Source organism: Heterodontus francisci, chromosome 8 (genome assembly GCF_036365525.1).
Source record: "Heterodontus francisci isolate sHetFra1 chromosome 8, sHetFra1.hap1, whole genome shotgun sequence".
Taxonomy (NCBI): Eukaryota; Metazoa; Chordata; class Chondrichthyes; order Heterodontiformes; family Heterodontidae; genus Heterodontus; species Heterodontus francisci.
Window position 1 is genome coordinate 84,578,447 of NC_090378.1, and position 19,919 is coordinate 84,598,365.

Below are 19,919 nucleotides of genomic sequence, written 5' to 3' on the forward strand. Positions count from 1 at the left end.
CAGGTTGTTGTTGTATTAGCTGTGTCCAACATACATTCCAGTCCCTCCGGTGCCCATTGGTCAGTGGAAGGCCTCAAAAATTTTCTTTGGCCTCCTTGTCTCAAGAGACAATGGGTAAGCACCTAGAGGTGGTCCGTGGTTTGTGGAGCAGCGCCTGGAGAGGCTATAAAGACCAATTCTAGAGTGACAGACTCTTCCACGGGCGCTGTAGATAAAATTGATTGTCAGGGCTGTTAAACAGTTGGCTCGCTCCTTGGGCTTCTGTCTTTTTTCCTGCCAATTGCTAAGTCTCTTCGACTCGCCACTCTTTAGCCCCGCCTTTATGGCTGTCTGCCAGCTCTGGCGATCGCTGGCAACTGACTCCCGTGATTTGTGGTCAGTGTCACAGGACTTCATGCTGCTTTGCAGATGTCTTTAAAGCGGAGACTTGGACAGCTGGTGGGTCTGGTACCAGTGACGAGCTCGCTGTACAATGTGTCCTTGGGGATCCTGCCATCTTCCATGCGGCTCACATGGCCAAGCCCTCTCAAGCGCCGCTGGCTCAGTAGGGTGTATATGCTGGGGATGTTGGCCGCCTCGAGGACTTCTGCGTTGGAGATATGGTCCTGTCACCTGATGCCAAGGATTCTCCGGAGGCAGCGAAAATGGAATGAGTTGAGTCGTCGCTCTTGGCTGATATACGTTGTCCAGGCCTCGCTGCCGTAGAGCAAGGTACTGAGGACACAGGCTTGAAACACTCGGACTTTTGTGTTTTGTGTCAGTGCGCCATTTTCCCACACCCTTTTGGCCAGTCTTAACATAGCAGCGGACGCCTTTCCCGTGCGCTTGTTGATTTCTGCCTCAAAATTACCGACAGACAATGAGTCCTTATGCATTTGATATATTGTGCACAGATTGTCGTCCAATGTAAATTGTGGAGTAGCCATAGTTAAGGTGACACAGTTTTAGCCACATGCACTAATTTTAGTCGAAAATGCCTTCTACATAATATAGGGAAATGTAGTTGATGCTTATACTTACTTATAGATCCTAGAATGGTAGAGCATAGAAGGAGGCTGTTTAGCCCATTGAGTCTGCACCAGCTCTTTCAAGGACAATCCAGTTAATCCCACTCACCATCCTCTTTCCCCATACCCCTGCAATCTTTTTTCTCTTCACGTATTTATACAAATCCCTTTTGAAGGCTATTGAATCTGTTTCCACCACCATTTCCGGCAGAGCATTCTAACCAATCATTTTATAATAACAAAATTTTCCTCATGTTGTCTCTGATTCTTTTGCCAATCATCTTAAATCAGCGCTGTCCAGTTAATGACTTAACAAGTATTTACCACCATTGAGTGCAAACCTTTACCAGTCCTTCTCTGTCACCTAAGTTTGGAATTCTGGCATGAATTTCTCAGACATTGCCTAGGAACATAAGATTTAGGAGCAGGAGTAAGCCATTTGGCTCTTCGAGTCTTCTCCACCATTCGATATCATGGCTGATCTGGTTGTGGTCTCAACTCCACCTTCCTGTCTGTCCCCCATAACTCTTGACTCCCTTGTCCGTCAAAAATCTATCTAACTCAGCCTTGAATAAATTCAATGACCAAGCCTTCACTGCTTTCGGGGGAAGCGAATTCCACAGACCAACAACCCTCTGAGAGAAAAAAATTCTCCTCATCTCCGTCTTAAAAGGGAGACCTCTTATTCTTAAACTGTGTCTCCTAGTTCTAGTCTACCCGTCCCGGTATCCACTCTATCATTTCTGCTCAGGATCTTATACGTTTTAATAAGATCACCTCTCATTCTTCTAAACTCCAATAGGTATAGGTCCAACCTGTTCAACCTTTCTTCATAAGACAAGCCCTTCATCCCCAGAAAGGGTCGAGTGAACTTTCTCTGAACTGCTTCTAATGCAATTATATCCTTTTTCAAATAAGGTATGCAGTACTCCAGATGTGGTCTCACCAAGGCCCTGTACAGCTGCAGTAAAACTTCACAACTTTTATATTCGATTCCCTTTGCAATAAATGCCAATATTCCATTTACCTTCCTAATCACTTGCTGTACCTGGTGTTATGACCGAGGCGGGAGGAGTGCACTGTTTATTCTAGTTCCACTTCTCCACAGGTCACAACATATAGTTAAATTTTTTCCCACTTACTGATACAGTCAATCATAGGCTCTATTTTTAATCCCAGAATAAAACACACCAACAATAATAAACAACAAAATTATAAGTTTATTATAAAACAATTCTTAATCAGTAATGAAGCAAGGCATAAACACACAGATTGAAATATAAAAGTTCCCTTTTTACCTTAGCCCCTCACACATGTACATACACCAGTTAACCAAAAATATAAAGAGATTTAGGCCAGAATTTTACCTTCGGGAATCGGTTCCCCTCGGAGGCATCCAGAAGGTAAAATAGAGTGCGATGACGTCGGATCGGGTCCCCAGCATCATGACACACAGACGGCAGTTAACAAACGTAGGAAGTCGGGCGAGATCGAGTCTGCGCTCGCCGCCCGACTAAAAGCAATTGAGAGCTCATTAAGGTCATTGACAAAGCAATTGCCAGCAATTTTACGTGTGGCGTCTGATTTAACGGGCTGCCTCGGGAACCCGGCAAGTTTAAAAGGGCAGCAGGCAGTGAATCGGTGAGGGAGTTGGAGGTACTTTTTTTTTTGCTATTTATTTATTCTGATGTTATTTGTGTGTTCTAACAATTGGTGTTATTTGCAGCTTGTGCAGAAGGGTTCACCTGACTGTCACTGTTGCTCGGGCCCCAGTTTCTCTGAGTAGTTGGGTGAAAGGAACGGGGTTATGTGAGCCTGACCTAACAGCTGGAAGCCAATACCTGCGGTCCTAACATCTACTTTTCAGTACAACAAGGGGAATTGTTCACTCTGGAGGTGGATCATCAGATGAGGAGGACTATGCCCCAAGGAGGGACAGAAGGGCAAATGGGCAGGGTAACTTGCAACCAGCTGGCCCAGTGCATCCTCGTAATGTGGGAGGGAGAACAGGTGGCAGAGTGGGCTGGGTGCAAACATGTGTCAGGAGATGGGCCTACCCAGCAGGCAGGGTATACCGCCCGTGTCTGAACTACCTGCAGCTGTCAGAACGCCACTGCAGAGGAAGACTGAAACTGTCACGGGAGATTGTCACATCTCTTTGTGAGATGCTGGCAGCGGATGTTGCCTCAAACTGCCTCGGTGGACAGCCAATGCCGGTCGCTCTGAAGGTTACAATAGCTCTTAACTTCTATGCGTGTGGCTCATTCCAGGCTTCAACGGCAGACTTGTGCGGAGTCTCCCAAGCAACAGCGCACCACTGCATAAAGGTTGTGACTGATGCATTGTTCCAATGTGCTAACAATTTCATCATGTTCAAGACGGACAACACTAGTCAGGCTGAGAGAGCCAGAGGCTTCAGCATTTTTATTTGAGTCCCCAATGGTACAAGGCTTGAAAGACTGTACTCATGTGGCCATTAGAGCACCAGCAGGTCAGTTGGGGGCATTCATTAACTGCAAGGGCTTCCATTCACCGAACGTCCAGCTTGTCTGTGATCATCGAAAGAGAATCATGCAGGTGTGTGCACATTACCCTGAGAGTTGTCATGATGCTTTCATTCTCCAAAATTCCTAGGTGCCTGCACTTTTCAGACCTCCTGACAGACTGGAAGGATGGATACTTGGCAACAGGGGTTATCCTCTGAAGACATGGCTAATGACACTGGTGAGGAACACAAGACGTTATGCTGAGGAACGTTACAATGAGAGCCATGCGGCCACCAGAGTGACAATCGAACAAACTATAGGCCTACTAAAGATGAGATTTAGGTGTCTTGACCGCTCTGGTGGAGCCCTGCAGTACACACCATCAAGGATTTCCAGAATTATTATCATCTGCTGTGCCTTGCATAACCTGGCGATGGAAAATGGAGAGGCCCTGGAGGATATCAAGGTCAGCACGATGCGTCATCAGACGATGATGGAGCTTCTGATGAGGAAGATGGACATTAGTCACAAGATGATCGGGGAGAGGAAGCTGAATGTAATTTGGCATTAAGTGCGAGAGAGACCAAGGAGTCTGTAATAGGCAGGCGTTTCTATCGAGAGGATATAAATTTTCAAATACTTGACATTGGGGTATGAGATAAGTCATTGTGAGGATCTGATTGGGCAAATACACTCACCTTCAGGGGGAGAGATAATCTGATGATGCTTTCCTTCACTTCATGAGGAACCCAACCCAAATGTGTGACCTCGCATTTAAAACTACTCGAGTTGAGCAACAATGTTGGATGTAACTTCAGGAATGAAATGTAAAATTGTCATTACACAAAATTTATAACTTTTTTTCCTATACAAATCAAATAAATAAGTGAAAAGTAACCCAGTGAACCAGGAGTGATGTTACTGTGATTTCTTTATACGTTTGCGAGCGCTCCTGCACGTGGACGATCCCTCGCCACCAGACTCACCAGAGGCAGGGGGCTGATCTGATTGCCACCCCGCTTTTGATGACCTTGGCGGACATCCTCTGCCTGCTCACGGCTGTGTAGGCCGCTGCGTATCAGGGTTCTCATGAGAAATATCATGAGCACCCTCTAACACCCTGGGAGTTTGCGGTTCACATGTCCCTGGCAGAGGGAGCAAGGAGCTGCAGGATGCATCAGGGGTGCCCTGAGAGGAGCTCCCATATGCGATTTGCTGCTGCCCCTGTGCCCTCCTGCGGCTCGGCTTGTCCTCAATGGTGACCTCAGAGGGATGAACTGCCTCGACCTGTTGCCTGCACATCGGATTCTGCTCTCTGATGCTCTGGTCCATGGAGGCCACACTTGCTCTGAGGTCACGAATTGTATCCAGTACTGGCCCCTCCACTGCAGCCGCCAATCTTTTAATGGAGGATGCCAGATGGACAAATGCCTGAGAGTTTGCAGCACTCATACACTGGATGGATGTTTCCAGAGTATGAGTCATAGCTCACAGCATCTCTGGCGACTCCGCCAGATCTCCATGCACCGCATGCTGCACCTGCAACATCTCCCGCCTAATGGCTGTTATCAGAGGCTCGTCATCAGCTTGTGGCTCTGCACTGGCCTGGCATCCCACACTCCTCCGAGTGTGCGAGGCATCGGCTGGTTCTACCTCTGGTGGCTGGCCCGGCAACTGTGTTGTGCTCACACCTGTATGTGAAGACAACTCCGCAAACACACTAATCCCGACCGTGGTGGAAGTATCTGTGCAGGTACTTGGTGGGGTGCGAGGATGTGACGGTGCACCCTCTGAGGCGCCCTCCTCCACATCAGAGGTGGACAGTTGAGCCACGGAGACGCTTCCTGGCTGCTGCTGTGTTTCACCTTTGGGAAAATCATATTGATCAGTTTGATCAGCAATCCAGACTTAAGCACATGTTATTGACTGCATTTTGGTCACATCTGTGTGAATCAACTTTAGAGAGCACACTTCAGTGCATTAGACAATCACCACACCTCTGTCCCCCCACCATTCCCCCCCCTCCCCATACACTCTTACACCACATACTGGGTCACTCACTCTCATGGCCAGGTCCACCGGCCTCACCATCTGCAACGGCGCGTCCTCCGTCCTCCCCTGCTATCATCAAAGCATCCTCCTCCATTCTAGTCAGGTATGCTTGATTGGAAACGCCACCACCGGTCTGGGACCTCTCTCGGGCATTATATGCCCTCTTTTCCTATTTAAACAAAAATACTTAGTTTAGACATATTAGGTGGCATCTCACACACTCACCCATAGGGGTTGATGTTACATTTCACTGCTGTGCCAGTGCAGTGCCCAACTTGAACATTTCTGGATCACCGTGCATCTCAGACTTACCCATCTTGCGTCCCAATGCAAGGCAGCAGCCAAGCAATGATCATACAGGGCTTCCACCTTGCAGCATGAGGACACATAGACCCTCCCTTGACACATTAACGATTAGATGAATGAGAAATGCCCCTTACCCGGGCAGAGCAAAGCAGGTCATTGAGGCGCTTGCGGCACTAGAGCCATGTCTTCCTTACAACGCCGCAGCTGCTGACCTCCTCCGTGACCTCCAGCCAGTCCCTCTTGGTCATTTGGGAGGGTCGCCTTCTGCCATCTGGATTGACGAGGACCTCCCGCCTCACCTCAACTGCCTGGAGGAGGACTTGCAGTGATTCCTCCAAAAATTGGGGGGGGGTGCGGAAACCTCCCCCTCCATCACTGTTCATTGTTCTGCAACTTTTATATGTATCTTTCTTCCTGCTCCTGGACACTGCCAGTCCTCCTTCTCTCCTTGCCGGTGTAGAGCCTTGTTATCCTCCTGTACAACTTCCACAGCTGTCTTCCTCTGATGCCAGGTAAGAACCAACTGGTCCATTTCATTGCTGTAAGTCTTTTTAAAGGGCTTACAGCAGCCTTTCCCAGATGTGGCCCCGCACCCAACGCTGCTCATCATCCCGCCGGCGCGCACCCTTTCAATTCACAAATACGCCGCGGGGCTGCTAAGTTTTTATGTTGCCTGCAAGCTTGCTCTCATACTCTATTTTCCCCTTCTTAATCAATCCCTTGGTCCTCCTTTGCTGAATTCTAAACTGCTCCCAATCCTCAGGTCTGTTGTTTTTCTGACAAATTTATATTCCTCTTCCTTGGATCTAATGCTATCTCTAATTTCCCTTGTAAGCCATGGTTTGGCTACCTTTCCCATTTTACTTTTGCGCCAGACAGGGATAAATAATTGTTGCAGTTCAACCATGTGCTCTTTAAATGTTTGCCATTGCCTATCCACCGTCATCCTTTTAAGTAACGTTTCCAAATCCAATGTGGCCAACCCACATCTCATACCTTTGTAGTTTCCTTTACTAAGATTCAGGACCCTTGTCTCAGAATCAACTACGTCACTCTCAATCTTGATGAAGAATTCTATCATATTATGGTCGCTCATCCCCAAGGGATCTCGCACCACTAGATTGTCAATTATTCCTCTCTCATTACACAATACCCAGTCTAGGATGGCCTGTTCTCTAGTTGGTTCCTCAACCTATTGGTCCAGAAAACCATCCCGTATACACTCCAAGAATTCCTCCTCTACGGTATTGTGACTAATTTGATTTGCCCAATCTATATGCAGATTAAAGTCACCCATAATTACAGATGTTCCTTTATTGCATGCATCTCTAATTTCCTGTTTAATGCCATTCCCAACATCACCACTACAGTTTGGGGGTCTATATACAACCCCCACTAACGTTTTTTGCCCATTAGTGTTTCTCAGCTCTACTCATACAGATTCCACATCATCAGAGCTAATATCTTTCCTCACTATTGCGTTAATTTCCTCTTTAACCAGCAATGCAACTTCACCGCCTTTTGCTTTTTGTCTGTCCTTCCTAAATACTGAATATCCCTGGATGTTCATTTCCCATCCCTGGTCATCTTGCAGCCATGTCTCCATAATCCCAACTATATCATACCTGTTTACATCTATTTGCGCGATTAATTCATCCACTTTATTGCGAATGCTCCGCGCGTTAAGGTAAAAAACCTTAAGGCTTGTCTTTTTCACATTACTTGTCCCCTTCCCACTATTTTTCACTGTGGCCCTGTTTGATTCTGGCCCTTGATTTCTCTGCCTATCACTTTTCTTTTTCCCCTTACTGTCTTTTGTTCTTGTCTTTGATCCCCCTTCCTCTGACTCCTTGCAAAGGTTCCCATCCCCCTGCCATTTTAGTTTAAACCCTCCCCAACCACCCTCGCAAATACTCCCCCTAGGACATCAGTCCCGGTCCTGTCCTGGTGTAACCCGTCCAGTTTGTACTGGTCCCACCTCCCCCAGAACCAGTCCCAATACCCCAGGAATCTAAAACCCTCCCCCTCACACCATCTCTTCAGCCACCTATTCATCCGATATATCCTGCTATTTCTACTCTGACTAGCACGTGGCACTGGTAGTAATCCTGAGATCACTACCTTTGAGGTCCTACTTTTCAATTTACTTCCTAGCTCCCTATATTCTGCTTTTAAGACCTCATCCTTTTTTTTACCTGCTGCACTTTTAAACTCTGCCGGTTTCACTCAGTCTTACATTTTGCTATCATTGAGCATCTGTGGTTTTATTCTTGCAGGTTTTAGAAATTGCTATTAATTCGCACATGTCTTTCATTTTCACATCAACACTCAATCAATTTTAAAATGAGAGTACGAGTACATGCCAGAAACCTTGAATAGGAAGCTAAAATGTAGGAGGTTAAATTTTACAATTAGAAGTTGTCTAGAAAAGAAAGACAAGCCAGCCAGTTTACAAAAAAGACAAGGTATATGTTTATTATTGTTTTTCTAATTTTGTTTTTGAGAGGTGAACTGAGATTAAGCGAAATAAATGGAAATTGTTTTGACTGTTACTCTGTAAATACACTTCCTGTAAAATAAAGCAGCTTAATGATTGGTATCCGGCCTCATATCAATAACTGTTTCAATTTGCCTTTCAAAAGATTGGAGAAACACACAAGAATTCATGTCTTGAAAACACAATACCAGTTCAGGTGACAAGAGGGCCCTACTGTTACGTTCCAAGTTATGCTATCTTATAATTAGATCTCGAGCAGTGCGGGCACACTCCTGAATGCGAAACACTCAGATGTTTACAGGAATAACTAGCACAACCATACCCGTGAGAGTATCTATGACAATCCTAAAACTTGTAATAGTGACCAATAGGAAGATCTATCATATTTCAAATCATACAGTCGTTATTTTTAATACCCATCAGCTTCTCCTTATAAATTAGGCATATCCTCAGATCAATTACAGGCTAATTGTCATTGCAGTTGAAAGTTTCCGTAAACTGAAACTAAAGGGACACACGGAGGGAAGACTTTGCCTGAATGAGACATAGTCAGAGTGTGAAGGTGGGAATGTGGTTCACGTGGTGCAGAGGGGGAAAGAGGTGCTCCTTCTTTAGCCTCCAATATCTGTAGAACATGCTTTGCTTCCCAGAAATAGAGAGTAACCTACAGACAAAAGCCAGAGTTTGAAGAGGTAGGGCTGTGAGTCTGTGGGGTCAGAGCATTCCCAAGAAAATTTATGTGAGACACTACAGCAAAGAAGGCAAGTGATTGGCTGGAGAACATTTTCTCATATCTAAACTAAGGAATTTTAATTGGGGTTAGTATAACATGAATTGAAATTATAACAATAAGAATTTTCTGAAACTCAGGTAATTTATTAGTAAGGTTTTGTTAGTAGTAGTAAGCTTTACTAGCAGTAGTAAAGCTTATTAGTAGTGGGGTTTATTAATAATAAATTAATCAAGAAAAATAAATTAATTAACAGAATAAAAATGGCAGGGGAGGTGATGTGTTGCAGCTGTAGTATGTGGGAGTTGGTAGGTACCAGTGCAATCCATGGCAAACATGTTTGCAGTAAGTGTCTGCAGCTCGAGGAGCTTCAGCTGAGAGTCACTGAGCTGGAGGCTGAGCTACAGACACTGTGCTGCATCAGAGAGGGGAAAAGTTACCTGGATACTTTGTTCCAGAGGCAGACACAACCCTTAGGATAGGGTCTTCTGATTTGGTCAGTGGTCAGAGACAGGAGGATGTGACAACAAGTGAGGCAAGTAAGGGAATCGAGAAGGCAGAAGTGGAGGAGCCTCAGCCCTTGCAATTGCCCAGCAGGTTTGATGTTCTTTCAGCTTGTATGGATGAGAGCTACGGCTAGAGGATGGATGAGCAAACTGACCATGGCACTGTTGAACAGGAGGATTTCAAGCAGGGGGAGTAAATAGGAATGTAGTGGTAGTAGGAGATAGTATAGTGAGAGGGATAGACACAGTTCTCTGCAGCCAAGAGCGAGAGTTCAGAAGGCTGTGTTGCCTACCCAGTGCCAGGTTTCGGGACATCTGCTCAGGGCTGAAGAGGAATTTACAGTGGGAGGGGGATGATCCAGTTGTCGTGCTCCACGTGGCTAACAACAACATAGATAGGACTAGGAAAGAGGTTCTGCATAGGGAGTATGAGCAGCTAGGGACTAAATTATAAAGCAGAACCTCAAAGGTAATAATCTCTGGATTTTAACTCTCTAATCTTATTTACCCCCTGCCAACTTGCTCATGACTCAGGTAATAATCTCTGGATATTAACTCTCTAATCTTATTTACCCCCTGCCAACTTGCTCATGACTCAGGTAATAATCTCTGGATTATTACCTGAGTCATGAGCAAATTGGCAGGGGGTAAATAAGATTAGAGAGTTAAATGTATGGCTCAAAGATTGGAGTGGGAGAAATGGGTTTTGATTCAAGGGGCACTGTACTGTACCGTTGGAATGGTCTTCAACTGAACCATGCTTGGACCAGTGTTCTGGCGCGTCTAGGTGGTAGAGAGGGCTTTAAACTAAATTGTGGGGGGTTAAGGATCAAGTGAGGGAAGATGTGATAATTTAAAGAGAGAGAAGGCAAGAGATCAAGGTAGCAATAAGGGTAATGATAATTAGAGCATCACAAGAACGGACAGAGCGTATAAACGTAAGAATGCGCCAGCAGATGAGGCTAGAGGTTGTGAAAGTAATAAAAAGACAGAATTAAAGGCACTCTATCTGAAAGCACACAGCATTCTCAACAAGGTAGATGAATTGACGGCTGTTATGACTGAGGTGGGAGGAGTGCACTGTTTATGCTGGTTCTACTTCTCCACAGGTCACAACATATGTTCAAATTTTTTCCTGTTTACCGATACAGTCAATCATAGACTCTATTTTTATCCCAGAATAAACACACCAACCGGGTTTCTTTAATAAACAACAAAATTATAAGTTTATTATAAAACAAGTCTTAACCAGTAATGAAGCAAAGCTTAAACATACAGATCGAAATATAAAAGTTTACTTTTTATCTTAGTCCCTAATGGAAAAGATAAAGAGATTTACTCTTTAGAGATCTAGTACAAAAGAAAACAGGTAGGCCAAAATACTTGCTAATTCTTGAAGAAGAAAAAAGAGAAGATATGAAAAGATGTTAGAAGTCCTTTTTGGTTTGGCATCCCAAATATGTATAGATGGCTGTCACTGGGATCTTCCAAGAACAGTTCTTGGCAGGCAATATTGAAGATCAGTTTGGGCAGGCTTTCCAGGGAAAATGCAGTAACAAGGGTTTCAGGCTGTTTCTTAAACTTGCTTCTCAGCTTCTCAAGAGATGGAAAATTGGCAGGCTTTTCAAAAAGCTGGAACAGACTGAGCTGGGTGTAGCTCCCTTGTCAAGTTTTCTCCAACAGTCTTTTCAAACCATTGTCCATATCCCAATGCACTGTCCAAAGCAAAACCATAAACAATGTCAGGAGGCAAGTCTCCTGACCCCATATAAATCTTGACCTGTCACTTCTCTGCAAACATCTTTCCCCAAGTCAAAAACAACCCCTGTTGGGTAATTATTTGTAGACAGGTGCCTTCCAGTAACTGTTTACAGTCCAGAACTCTCAGTGATCCTTGTTAAAAAAATCCATGGACTCCTTTTCAGTTTTAAACCACAAATCTTCAAAATTTAACAAAAAATTGAAGCACTTGTAACACAGCACAAATAGAAGTAAACAGATATGATCTAATTGCCATTACAGAGACATGGCAGCAGGGTGACCAAGGCTGGGAACTGAATGTTCAAGGGTATTCATAATTTAGGAAAGATAAGCAAAAACAAAAAGGAGGTGGGTTAGCGGTGTTAATCAAGTATGAGATCAGTACATTAGTGAGAGAAGATCTTAGATCGAAAGATCAAGATGTAGAATCAGTTTGAGTAGAGCTATGAAATTTCAAGGGGCAGCAAACATTGGTAGGAGTTGTTTATATGCCACCAAATAGTAGTGGTAATGCAGAGCCCAGTATAAATCAGGAAGTTAGAGGTGCATGTAACAAGGGTAATATAGTAATCATGGGGGACTTCAATCTACATATAGACTGGGTAAACCTAATTAGCACTAATGCCGTGGAGGACGAATTCCTGGATGGATTTCTAGAACAGTATTTTGGGAACTAACTAGAGAATGAGCTATTTTAGATCTGGTATTGTGCAATGAGAAAAGGCTAATTAATAATCTCGTTGTAAAGGACTAATATGATAGAATTTTACTTTAAATTTGTAAGTGATGTAGTTCAATCCAAAACTAGGGTCTTAAATCTAAACAAAGGAAGTATGAAGGCATGAGGGGCACGTTGGCTGAGGTAGATTTGGTAACTACATTAGAAGGTATAGCAGTAGACAGGACATTGGCTGGCATTTAAAGAATTAGTCCATATTTAACAACAAATTTGCATTCCATTGAGGCACAAAAACCCAGCAGGAAAAGTGATCCAACCATGGCTAACAGGAGAAGTTAAAGATTGTATTAGATCAAAGGAAGAGGCTTATAAAGTTACCAAAAAAGAAAAACCAGTAAGCCTGAGGATTGGGAGCATTTTAGAATTCAGCAAAGGAGGACCAAAAAACTGATAAAGGAAGAGAAAATAGAATATGAAAGTAAACTAGCAAGAAACATAAAAATGGACTATAAAAGTGTCTATAGGTATATAAAAAGGAAAAGATTAGCAAAGACAAATGTGGGCCCATTGCAGGCACAGACAGGGGAATTTATAATGGGGAATAAGGAAATTTCAGAGCAACTAAACAAATACTTTGTGCCTGTCTTCACAGAGGAAGATACAAAAAACCTCCTAGAAATACTAGAGAACCAAGGTACCAGCAAGAATGAGGAACTGAAAGAAATTAGTAAAAGTAAAAAAAGTAGTACTGGAGAAATTAATGGGACTGAAAGTTGATAAATCCCCTGGACTTGATGATTTACATCCCAGAGTGCTGAAAGAGGTGGCTTTTGAGATAGTGGATGCATTGGTGATCATCTTCTAAAATTCTATAGATTCTGGAGGGGTTCCTGAAGATTGGAAAGTAGCAAATGTAACTGTACTATTTAAGAAAGGAGGGAGAGAAAAAACGGGGAATGACAGACCTGTTAGCCTTACATCAATAGTAGGGGAAATGATAGAATCTATTATAAAGGATTTGATAACTGGACACTTAGAAAATAATGGCATAATTGGGCAGAGTCAACATGGATTTATAAAAGGGAAATCATGTTTGGCAAAACTGTTGGAGTTTTCTGAGGATGTAACCAGCAGAATAGATAAAGGGGAACCAGTGGATGTGGTGTATTTGGATTTTCAGAAGGCTTTCAACAAGGTCCCGCACAGGAGGTTAGTAAGCAAAATTAGAGCACGTGGGATTGGGGGTAATATACTGGCATGGATTGAGAATTGGTTAACGGACAGAAAACAGAGTAGGAATAAACGGTTGGCAGGATGTGACTAGTGGGGTAATGCAAGGATCAGTGCCTGGGCCCCAGCTATTCACAATTTATAGCAATGATTTGGATGTGTGGACCAAATGTAATATTTTCAAGTTTGCTGATGACATAAAACTAGGTGGGAATGTAAGTTGTGAGGAGGATGCAAAGAGGCTTCAAGGGGATTTGGACAGGCTAAGTGAGTGGGCAAGAACATGGCAGATGGAATATAATGTGGAAAAATGAGTGATTCCTGGGATGGTGATATTGTCCTATGGGAAGAGCTTGAGGAGACTGGGCCTGTATTCTCTAGAGTTTATAAGAATCTCATTGAAGCATACAAAATTCTTACAGGGCTCAACAGGGCTAATGCAGGAAGGATGTTTTCCCTGGCTGGGGAGTCTAGAACCAAGGGACACAGTCTCAGAATAAGAGGCAGGCCATTTAGGACTGAGATGAGAAGGAATTTCTTCACTCAGAGGGTGGCGAATCTTTGAAATTCTCTACCCCAGAGGGCTGTGGAGGCTCAGTCATTGAGTATATTGAAGACAAAGATAGATAGATTTCTAGATATTAAAGATATAAAGGGATCGGCTATAGTGCGGGAAATGGCATTGAGGTAAAAGATCAGCCATGATCTAGTTGAATGGCAGAGCAGGTACAAAGGGCTGGATACCCTACTCCTGCTCCTATTTCCTACGTTCCTATGCTTTTAAATCCTCAGCTATGTAACTTGGAAACAGGTCAGGTTATGATGGTCAGAGAAATGAGCAAGGAATGACAATTTTTTCAGTTGACATTTTTCTTCTATGATTTTATTACTGTTTTATGAATATATTTTAGAAAATCCGGTACAAGTATGATACTTTTGGATTATAAAGAAAGAGAAGAACTTGCATTAATGTAGCAGCTTTCGTGATCATATGTTGTCCCAAAGCACTTTACAACCAATAAAGTACTTTTGAAGTGTCGTTATTCTTATAATGTGGGAAAACATAGCTGTTAATTTACACAAAGCAAGGTCCCACAAAGATCAATAAGATACATGACTAGTTAATCTGTTTAGTAGTGTTGGTTGCGGGATAAATATTGGCTAGGACACCAAGAATTCCCCTGCTCATCTTCAAATAGCATCCTGTGATGCACCTGAGGGCAGTCAAGGTCTCGGTTTTGTAATGAGTTCTTGATGTGGTCTGATGCAGCATACAGTACAGAGCAAACAATTTACAGAACCTTCCTCCAGGTATTACAGTTGCAGAGTGACTCTGGCTTGTAGTCACATGACTAGATCCTGGTACTTTGCTCATTAGAATACTAAGATCTTAAAGGGACATCATTCTTAAAGGCAATCATACAACAGGTTTAACGTCTCATCTTAAAAGTTAGTGAAGTACTCTCTTGGTACTGCATTGAAATGTCAGCCAAGATTATGTGCTCAAGTTTCTGGAGTGGGGCTTGATCTATATCAGAGATGAGGGTTGTTACCACTGAGCCAAGGCTGACTCCTATTTGATGCAATTGTATACCAAATGAAGGAAAGGTTTTTTAATAAATCCCCAAAAAGCTCTTGTAGTAAAATGAAAATAGGAATATTTACTTGTCCAGGTAATTTTGGGATGCAGAGCCAAGTTTTTGGATATCCAGAATTAAGCTGGTCACTTCATAAATATGATCAGATCACATCTCCAGTATTTTGATTTCTGTTTGGCTGCAGGGATGACATTAAAATCAGTTTTCCAACAATTAAATAATTTAAAAAACTTGTTCTCATTTCCAATCTGGACAGTGAGAGTGGTGAGGTGGATGATAAAAGAAAAACAAATTCAACTTAAAAAGGACAAAAAGTTGGAATGGGTGAAATATACTTTATTAGTTACAAAAACAATGGAATTAAACAGCAGGAAATAAAGGGAAAGAAAATGTGCAGCCACGTGTTTATATCTTTAAAACATATGTAAATAATATTTGATATATAAAGACAGAAAATGCTGGAAATACTTAGTAGGTCTGGCAGCATATACATGTACTTCTTTCAATTTTGTATACTGCATTTTCTGCTCACAATGTGGTCTCCTCTACATTAGGAAGGCCAAATGCAGAGTGAGTGACTGTTTTTTTGGAACACCTCCGTTCAGTCTGCAACCGTGATGCCGAGCATCCAGTCACCTGTCATTTTAATTCTTCATCTTGTTTCTAATCCTTGGCCTGCTACAGTGTTCCAATGAAGCTCAAAGAACAGCGCCTCATCTTTCAACTGGGCACTTCACCGCCTTCTGGACTGAATATTGAGTTCAACAATTTTAGATCGTAACCTCTGCCCTCATTTTTTTCATGTTTCTTTGCTGGTTTGTTTTCTTTCCCCTCTTATTCTCTCTTATTTCCTTTATTTTGTGTTTGGATGGCAGCTAGGCAGGATCCTGCCATTCACAACTCCTCTAGACTTTGTTTCTTTACTTGTCCCAATACCACTCCCTTTGGCCTTGTACCATAAAACCTTTTGTCGTTTAATCTCTCCTGCCCTCCACCCCATCACAGACCTTCCCTTATGTTCTTCTTCCCCCCCACTTCCTCCTTTCACTTGCTCAAAACCTATTACATTTCTAACTTTTCCCAGTTCTGATGAAAGGTCAAAGACCTGAAACGTTAACTCTGTTTCTCTCTCCACACTTGCTGTCAGACCTGCTGAGTATTTCCAGCATTTTCAGTTTTTATTTCAGATTTCCAGAATCTGCAGTATTTAGCTTTTTTATATAATGTTTTAGGTGTTTGCACCATTTTTGGTGACTGCAAACCTAATGCATTCTCCCCTCATGCTTTCTGTGGCTTTCAAGATGGTTTGGCCACCCAAACATCCTCTATAGTGCATCTCTATGGTTCCAACCTTTATCTGTCCCAATGCAGCCAGCATAACCCTTGCAATATCTTTTTTTTTAGAGATACAGCACTGAAACAGGCCCTTCGGCCCACCGCGTCTGTGCCGACCATCAACCACCCATTTTTTATATTAATCCTACACTAATCCCATATTCCTACCACATCCCCACATATCCCTATATTTCCCTACCACCTACCTGTACTAGTGGAAATTTATAATGGCCAATTTACCTACCGACATGCAAGTCTTTTGGCTTGTGGGAGGAAACCGGAGCACCCGGAGAAAACCCACGCAGACGCAGGGAGAACTTGCAAACTCCACACAGACAGTACCCAGAATTGAACCCGGGTCGCTGGCGCTGTGAGGCTGCGGTGCTAACCACTGCGCCACTGTGCTGCCCTAATCTTCTCTTGCATCTGATCATTTCTGGTACACCACAAGGTTCCATTCCCGGTCGCCTCCTATTTTTCATCTGCACATGGCCCCTTAGTGACATTTTTCATCAACTTGGAGCTGTGCAGACTTAACTAATCTGAACTGGATCAGCAGTTAAGTGTTGCAAATGTTCTTAGTACCCTTGAGGCACGAAAGGACGATTGCTGAGAGTAGTTCAGAAATAAAATGCTGAAGTCAGACATATTGCGTTGTTCACTTATTTCCTTATGGTAATAAACCTATTCCTCTCTGTTAAAGTATTCATAAACCAGTATGATATGGTTGTTTGTCAGTTTTATTTTGCAATTACAACTCGGAACGTACACCATAATCAATATTCCAAAAGGTCTTTGCACAGCAAGAAATTTAATTCACTAGTTCCAAAATATACACTATTTGTGACTTCAAATAATTTGAACATATATATTCTTGTTACACTGTTGTTACAGCCAGGTGAAGAGGTGGTCACAGGCTCCCCTCTTGCCGTTCCTCTCATTTGACCGCAACAGGGTTTATTCCTTTTTAAACAGTGGTTGTGCTTACCAGCTCAGTGATTGTTTTACCTTTTTACCTTTAATGTGATGGCGAAAGAACCAATTGGACAGGTTTTCATGAGTTTAAACAAGAAAGAGGTGAGTTTATTTTACTTAACAATCTAAACCTGATCTAAATAAAATAATAAAAAATACGCTAAACATTCATGCACTCATTCACACGAGAATCACATACACAGAAATAGGTTACAGAGTGAGAAATAGATTTTGTGATTGGATTAGCATCCAGAATAAATGGAAATTAAATACACAGTCTGTGAGGTTGGATGATTCCGTGGTCTTCTGACTGAAGTTGTATTATTGAAGTCTTTCACTGGACAAAGTGCACTTTGTGGCAGGCCCACTTAGCTCAGGGCTTTCTTGGAGGCAGACTTGTAGGTGGCTCTCTTCCCCGGTCTCTGTCTGTAGCAATCTGTAGGCTTGGAGGGTCCACAGTCACAGACGGTTTTCAAACTTGTGCTATCTTGGGGGGGGGGGAGGTGTGGGGAGAGAGAGAGGGTGGGGGGAGGCACACCACCATTCCACTGCTGCCTAGTCTGTTACTGGCTTGACTCACTGTTCAAGGAAACTCCCAGCTTTCACAGAGATGGACAGACCGTCACATGACAGCCTCAGGGTATTCTCTGGAACCTTCTAATGAGATTCAAGATTTGGAATTGGCTCCCCAGGCCCCAGGATGCCAATATTTACTCTTGGAAGGGTTTGCTCTTTCAAAGGCAAGGTGTTAGGATTGTCTTGAATGCTGTGCTAATGAAGCAATCTTAGGTAATTCAATAATAATAAATAAAAACAAGAAATGCTGGGAATACTCAGCAGGTCTGGCAACATTTGTGGAGAGAGAAGCAGAGTTAACACTTCAGGTCAGTGACCCTTCATCAGAACTCTTGCTGAATTCTGAACTGAAATTGTTGGGTTTGATTAGCTTTGCGTTTGGGACCTGACCAGTGGCTAGTGTTATGACTGAGCGAGAGGAGTGCACTGTGGTATCTAGTCCCACTTCTCCACAGGTCACAACATATATTTAAATGTTTACCCAGATACCGATGCAGTCAAACATATACTCTTCTCTTTATCCCAGAATAAAATACACCAACCAGGTTCCTTTAATAAACATCATAATTATCAGTTTATTATCAAAACAAGACTTATCTAGTAACAAAGCAAAGCATTGGCACACAGATTGAAATATGAAAGTTCCCTTTTCAAATTAGCCCCTCACAGACTCACACTAACTCTGGAAAAATACAGAAACTCTTTCTCTGCAGAGGTTTGTTACAAAAAAAAGAATACTTTGGCCAAATACTTTCTAATTCTTGAAGAAAAAAGGCAAGATATGGAAAGATGTCGGTTGTGCCTTTTTTGTCTGGCATCCCAATTATGCGTAGACAGCTGTCTTCCTAGAACAGTTCTTTTCAGGCGACGTTGAGCATCAGTTTGGCAGGCCTTTCAGGAGAAATGCAGCAACACTTTCAGTCTGTTTCTTACACTTGGTTCTCAGGGCATCTTAAAGAGATCGAAAAGCTGGCAGGCTTTTCAAAGAGATGGAACAGACTGAGTAGGGGTTTGCTCCCTTGACAAGTTTTCTCCAACTGTTTCTTTTAACACTGTCCACACCTCCAACTCTGTCCAAAGTGAAAACAAAAACAATCTCTCCAAAAGCCTAACTCCAAACAGCAGGTTAAAAACCCTAAATCTTGCCTTGTCGTTTCTCTGTAAACGGCTGCCCTTAGTCCAAGGTTTCTGTTGTTTATTTATCTTAAATCACATGATTTCTAGCAAAAGGTTGTTTTCAACAAAAACATTTCAAGTATTCCCTCAATGAACTTCAAGAAACAAATTCCAGTAACTATGAAATCTTCAGCCTCCAAAAAATGAATCAATTTCCACAATTTAAATATAAGTTTTCAAAAATTTAACAAAAATGGAAGCACTGTCATAACAGTAGATCCATTCTGACCTCACTTTTAGTTTTCTGGTGAGTCACACAAGTGCTGTTTAATTTAGGGTATTTTACTTTCCCTTTACTGTGGGGAGAGACTCTTTGCCAGTCTGCCCCATGTCCTCTGGGATATTACCACTCGCAGATGGCTGTCCAGCTTTCACTGCACTCCCCTGTGGTACTTCAACTAGGTGAGGCATCTCCCTCACTGTTGATTTGCCTTTTTGGGAACTTTCCTTGTCCCTGCAGGTTTCTGTAAATGCTGTTAGCAGCCTTGGTAGGGTGCCTCTTTGGCCTGCATTTACATAGGGGACTGTGGGGTCTAATGTTTCTAGCATTTTAATATTGGCTAACCGGACAGTGGGAGTTTTCATTCGGGAATCCCCGCGGCCCTCATCTAACCTGTCCTCACTGTCCTTTTTGTTCCCTTCCTGCCTGACTGTCTGGCAGACCTCTGCTTGTCTGTCTCCTTCCTGGCTTTGATATTGTTTTAACATGTTCATGTTTTTTCCCTCCGTCTGGGGTGTCAATCAATAATTTACCTGGCTAATCCTTTTTGCCACTCAGTATGGGCCACTGAACCAGGCTTTCAGGGATTCACCCTGAATTGGGAGTAATACTAATACAGGGTCTCTCGGCCGAAATGTTCTGGCTTTGGCATCTTTGTCTGCTTGCCTTTTCATAGCTGCCTGGGAGGTCTACGTGCTCCTGAGTCACTGCACAGACTTTCGGGAGCCTCTCCCGGAACATGGAAATGTAGTCTAACATGGAAGACTCATCCCTGTGTTCCATAA